Source organism: Pinus tabuliformis, chromosome 7 (assembly GCF_031772625.1).
Source record: "Pinus tabuliformis cultivar Carrire ecotype Pingquan chromosome 7, CPIR1, whole genome shotgun sequence".
NCBI lineage: Eukaryota > Viridiplantae > Streptophyta > Pinopsida > Pinales > Pinaceae > Pinus > Pinus tabuliformis.
In genome coordinates this window covers 69,891,717-69,898,714 of record NC_142293.1, presented here as the reverse complement: position 1 = coordinate 69,898,714, position 6,998 = coordinate 69,891,717, and positions in this window count along the sequence as shown.

Genomic DNA, 6,998 nt, shown 5'->3' with positions numbered 1-6,998 from the left:
TAATAATAATTATTCCAAGGTAAACTATTATTACTAATAATTTAAGGTCGATAGTTTATTATTAAAACTAATGTTATTGGAACCTAAAGGTTAAAACAATATTTATTAAAAAGATTTTTATTCCAAATTTATTAAGGTCATTATTATCTATTATAAGTTAGGTCTATATCATATTTAATATTTAAATAGATTGGTCCAATAGATTAAAAGTTTATTACTTAATCTAAATCTTCTTGATAGATCTAAACAATTTGCTCAACTATTATTCCTAGAGTTTTATTATATTAGGTAAATATTAGGTAAATCATAATCTAAAATCTATTCTTACTTATAATCCAAGGTTGATGTGTTTATTACTAAACTAATATTATGGTATCTTTAAACCCATAGGTTAAACCACTATTTATTAAAAAGAATATTTATTCCAAATTTTTATTAAGGATAACCATGTCAATATTATTAATTATTGATATTTATAAGGTTTAAAACGCGTTAATAGGAATTCGTTTAAGGGAAACTTAATTTTAAGGTTAACCTAGAGATACTTAAATAGTATAATACTAATATGCCCCATAGATACAATAATAGCCCGAAACAAACTCAACCGTTCCAAAATAATAGGATAAAACTGACAAAAGAAAAATAAAGGAGGGGGAAGACATAAACCCTAAGACCTAACGAAAGGAAATGAGAAGGCTAAGAAGACAAGGCTGGGACCCAGCAACTGCTAATCTTCCAGCCATCATCCCTATTAAGGTTGACCGGCCTTTTTTCGATCTCCAGGGCCTCCCTAAATTTGCGATGGTGAAAGTGCGCAATTTTGGCAATGACTTGAGCCTCCTCTATACACACATGATGCATAGTCTTTCCCGCATGCTCAGCCAGGGCTGAGGACTTGGTCCTTCCATGTCTTAAGTCAGCCGAATGCTCGCTAATCCGTTGATTAATAGAGCGACCAGTCTCACCAATATAAGGGGTCCCACAGGAACAGGGAATGACATAGACGCCCTTCATGTCCTTAGGGTCAATCGGGTCTTTCACTAACCTGAGGGAACCACGGATAGTATTGAGAGGTCTAAAGGTCGCGGCCACATCGTACTTCCACTGAGAGTGCTACTGTTGACTATCAACAGAGTGGCCGGGTCCCAGGCAGTGCATGAGACTAATAAGTCGAAGTTCCTGAATGCTATCGGCTGCATCGTACCGATGATCTTCAACTAGGTAGAGGCCATGAAGATCAACATAAAACACCAGCTGACCAAAGCTAAGGCGGGGAATCTGAAGCAATTTTGCTTCGGATCTGTACTAGTGACATTTTTCTTGGAACGGGTACCACTGTTCTAGTACTAGTTGATTGAGGTAGATCCTCACATGCAATGTGACCCACAGATGGTCCGATGGAGTCATTTGATGCCCAGGTGTTATTGGGAAAACTAGTGTCCATTTAGAGCTGCTAGTCCCACTAAGACGGGTAGCTATCTTAGAAACAAACAAACTAAAGTCACTTGTGTTTTCCTTTATGAGAGATAGATGAGAAAGAAGCTGAGAGTACCAACCTCAGTTTTTCACTTGGCTCTTTGCTTGTTTACTTTCCCCTTTGATAGAACTTCACCACTGCTTTCTTACTTGTCTCGCTTCAAAGAACACCTGTAGAGTCAAAGCAACATAATACCATCAAAGCATAGAGATACATAACCATAAACAATATAGGATCAGATGCATATTAACCATACAAATGCATATATCAATACAAGATTTAGAGATATAAAAGAATATGGAGGAAAACTCAAATAGCTTTATTGATAGAAGTAGTAGAAGAGAGGATTACAACCCATTGGTTTGACCCAGCACCATCCTCCCAGCATGAAAGCCCTCTTCACCTCAAAAAAGCTTAGATCACCCAACAATACAGTGTTGCACAAAGAAACCAACAACACTTCCTTACAAAATACAAGATTCCAGCCTCTAGATCTCTAGGATGAGGGATCCATATATAGGTGTTTGCAGGGGGGTGAGTCAGCTTCTAGGATTTTGATTAGTGTCATCTCTTTGACAGTTCTTGGTTCCACTTGGAGATTTCATGATCTCTTACTCATCCCTGGGCGAATTCATAGAGGCAAGTGTCGAATGAGCAGATTCTAGAAGATTCTCTGGGTTTCCACCTAGAAAACTGCTTCTGCCATTTGTTTGCTCTCACTCATCGTACCCTATAGAAGGGGCTTTCCAGTATGCATTGCACTTTCTGCATGTGGCAGGTGAGATGCATCGTACCCTTAGCACTGAGCAGTCTGTATGGTCTAGGTTTGACCAGTTCTGAGTAGTTTTTCATGGAAAACTTCTGGGAGATGATGTAATCAGCTGTCCTTGCTCCTTTAGGGTATGAAACAACACTTTTAGGGACTTGGAATCCCTTGCTTTTATGGACATATGTTTTTGGGGTTGCAGTGCCCAAATATGTCTATAACACCAGGATCATTGGGGGCTAGCACATGTTGTACAAACCTACATTCTTTTCATGACTATGATGACAAAAAGTCATCATGGAGGAATGGCCATACAATGGCAAAGATTTCTGTGGAGATCCGGACATGCCACTACTAGATGGAGAGGATTTTGATGATGAAGGTAAAAAGTCAATTTTTTAATTTTGTGATTTTTTAAATTATTTTTGGTATATATGTGTTTATAACATTTCGCTTTGTTAATGCATATGTTGGTCCAGAGCACCCTGCTAGGATGTCCTCAATAGCCAGGTGCGTTGCCCACCCGATTGATGTGTCAGACCAGGAGGTTACTCCTCAAATTAGAACTCTGTATTATTCATTCAGGTTGTTCATTATTATATACAAGAGGGAGTGACTATTCAATTCATCTCCCAATGACTCTCTATCTTCTCTATATTTATTTACATTAATTATAGCTATTCACCCAATCCCTGTGATTAGGTGTCAACATTCCCCCCCTTAATCTGAAGGGATGTTGGTGAGTCCAAGCATTGTTCTGAAGCTTTCAAGATTTTCTCTTCCAAGTGCTTTAGTGAAGATGTCTGCAATTTGCTCATTATTGGAACAATGGTGGAGATGGATTGTTTTGGCCTCAACATGATGTCGAATCAAATGATATTTAGTATTGATGTGCTTTGTTCGATCATGGAACTTTGGGTTCTTGGCCAAATTTATTGCAGAGGTATTATCAATCATGAGTGGAGTCGATTTCATTTGTTTTACTTGCAAAGCTTCAAGAATTTTCCTGAGCCACACAATTTCTTTTGTTGCCTCAGTTGTTGCCACATATTCTGCCTCCATTATGGAATCTGCTAGAACTGATTATTTGTGTGATCTCTAGGAGACAACTCCTGATCCAAGACTCATAGCATAACCTGAAGTAGATACCCAAGTTTCCTTGTCTCCATTGAAGTCTGAATCAGAGTATCCAATCAAGCTAAAGTCGCCCAACTGTGTATACTTGATTCCAAAGTCTTGAGTTCCCTTCAGGTACTTTAGAACTCTTTTTGCAGTAGACCAATGTCCCTCACAAGGCTTTTGCATAAATCTGGAGAGGATTCCAACAACAAATGAAATGTCTGGTTTGGTAGTAGTTAGGTAGTTGAGACTTCCTACAAGCCGTCTATACTTTGTTGCATCCTCAAATCCTTTTCCTTTAATGGATGTGAGATTTAAGTTTTGTTCCATTAGAGTAGTCATAGGGTTGCATTCATTCATGCCAAACCTGTTCAACAGATCTCCAATGTACTTCTTTTGAGGAAGGAATATGGACTTCGAATGTTGAGTTACTTCAATACCAAGATAGTAATGAACATAGCCCAAATCAATCATTTCAAAACCTTTCTTCAATTCCTTCTTTATGGATGCAATGTAGTTTTCATTGTTCCCTGTTATTAAAAGGTCATCTACATATACAACAATATATACAACTATTTTTCCAACCTTCTTGACAAACAAAGTTGCATCATCAAGATCATAATGTTTGAAATTGAGTTTCAAAAGATGCTCAGTTAGTTTTTCATACCAGGCTCATGGTGCTTGTTTGAGGCCATACAAGAATTCCACAAGTTTTCATACTTTATGTTCATGTCCTTTCATAGCAAATCCTTAAGGCTGGGACATAAAAACATTCTCTTTTAGATCTCCATTCAAGAAAGCCATTTTTACATCCATTTGATGGAATTTCCAACTGTTCTAAGCTGCTAGGGCAAAGAGTGTCCAGATGCCCATTTTGTTGTGGGGGAAAAAGTCTCCTCATAATCGACCCCTTCCTTCTGTGCAAAACATTTTTCCACAAGCCTGGATTTGTGCTTGTCAAGTGAGCCATCATCTTTATACTTGCTCTTGTAGACCCACTTGCAGCCAATTGGTTTGGTTCCTAATGGAGGATCAACTAGCTTCCAAGTGCCATTCTTTATCAGGGCATCATACTCCTTTTGCATTTCTTCTTTCTATTCATCATGAGAAGCATCTTCTTTGAAGGAAGTTGGTTCAAAATCTGTAGACAAATTCAACTCACAATCATAAGAAACATCCATATCAACAGGTGAATCAGAGTCATCTACATCACCTCCATTTTGCCGGTTTTAATTTCTAGTTCCTGTCTTTCCAACCTCATCACGATGAACACTTTCAAGTGTCTTTGTCAGCCACTTTGGGGGATCCTTCTCAGATTGTCTAGGCTGCTCCATTGATTGAGTTGGGACTGAATCAAGATTGAGTCTCCCAATTATATCAATCACATCACTTAATGTATCATCCATTTTTGGAGTTTCATGCGGGGGAGAGAGTGCTTCAGAAGAAGATTCCACAGGTTGATCTAGTATAGGAATTCCCCCTTCAAGATGTGGAGTTTGATTATCAACTTCTTGAAATTTTTTTGCATTTGCAAATCTGTCCAAGTGATCAAGTTTCCGCTCAACAACATTGTCAGTTTTGGATGATTCAATAAAGATTACATCTCTAGATACAACAAACTTTTTATTGACTTCATCATAGAGATAATATGCTTTGGAGGTATTTGAATACCCCATGAAGATACACTTACGACTTCTTGCACCAATTTTGTTTCTAAGTACCTTTGGTATCAAGGCATAACATGTGGAACAAAATACCCTGAGATGCTTTACCGAAGGAATGTGCCCATACCACATTGCATAAGGAGTCTTGTTTCTAATAGCATTAGATGGAAATATATTCTTTAAATATACAACACAAAGAACTGCATCAGCCCAAAACATCAATTTTACATTTTTGAAAAAAATCATGGAGCGTACCATATTTAAGATTGTCATATTCATTCGTTCATCTACTCCATTCTGCTAGGGATTATAAGGTACATTTGTTTGATGTTTGATCCCATGTTAGATAAGATAGTTTTAAAATTCATTTGAAGTGTATTCTTTTCCATTATCAGTGTGAATAGAGTCAATATGAGATTGTGCATCATTTTCAATCCATGTATGAAAGTTCTTGAATGTTTGAAAAGCATTAGATTTGTTCTTCAATAAATAAACCCAACACATTCTGGTGTAGTCATCAATAAATGTCATCATATATTTATTTCCATTTGCAGAAGGAACATGCATTGGACCACATGAATCTGAAGGAATGAGTTCAAGTTTTCTATGTGCTCTTGAATGTGAATCATGAAAAGACTGTTTGCTATGCTTTCCTAGAATACAAGCATCACATTGCTTAAGTTTCCTAGGAATTGTAGGAAAACTAGTATCACCATTTTTCTTTAACAAGCGGAGGTTATCATAGTTCAAGTGTCCAAATCTAGCATGCCATAATAAATTTTATGGAAATGTACCTCCTTCACAGTGAGAATTGTATGAGAAATTTTATGCACGAGCAGAGGTACCCTACAGCTTGCGAAGCCTTTCTTCTTCTATCATCGTCATGACAAGTGAGTGGTCTGACGCTTTTCTCACCTAAAGCTTGCCATCAAACATATGAATGGAGTGTCCTTACTGGTGGATGTGGACCAAGGATAACAAGTTTCTCCTTAGCGATGGGAGATATAGAACATGATGCAAAAGAAAGTCTGGAAGACTAGGCAGTTTAAGCCTGATTGTGCCAAGCCCTGATGGCTTGAGTTTTGATTTGTCTACAAAGTATACTACTCCATCAACATTGTCAGTAAATTCTTCTAAAAATCTTTTCTAAAATTCATGTGTGTTACAGGGAAAAGTGTCTACATAGAACTGCTTATCCCACTAAGGTGTAGTAGCTACCTTAGAAACAAACAAAATAAAGCTACTTTCATTTTTCCTTTATGAAATATAGATGAGAGAAGAAAAAAGGAGACCAACCTCTATCTTGCGCTTATCTCCTAGTTTGATTCCTCTCTCTTCTGATAGTCCTTTGCTACTTCTTCCTTGTATGCCCAGCTTCACAGAGTACCTGTAGAATCAGAGTAGCATAACACTATACAAGAACATGGATCTATAATCATAAACAATCTAGGATCAGATGTAAATTGACCATACAAATGCATAAAAGATAAATGACACAAGAGTATGGAGGAAAACTTGAATAGATTTTATTGATAATCAAGAAAGAGCCAAGGGAGTTACAACCAGTTGTTCTGACCTAGCATCATCCTCTCAGCAAGTAAGACCTTCTTCACCTCATACAAAGCTTAGATCACCCAACACTATGATGTTGTCTCAAGAAACCAACAACAATTCCTTACAAGATGCAAAATTCCAGCCTCCGGATCTCTGGGATGAGGGATCCATATATAGATATCTGTAAGGGAGATGAGTCAGCTTGTGATTTGATTAGTGTCTTCCCTCTGATAGTTCTTGCTTCCACTTGGAGATTGATGATCTCTTACTCATCCTTGGTCGAATTCAGAGAGGCAAGTGTCACAGGAGAAGTTTCTGGAAGATTCCATGCCTCTCCACCTCGCGGATTGACACTACCATTTGTCACTTCTCGCCCATCGCACCCAATAGAAGGGCTTTCTGAAATGCAACGCACCCA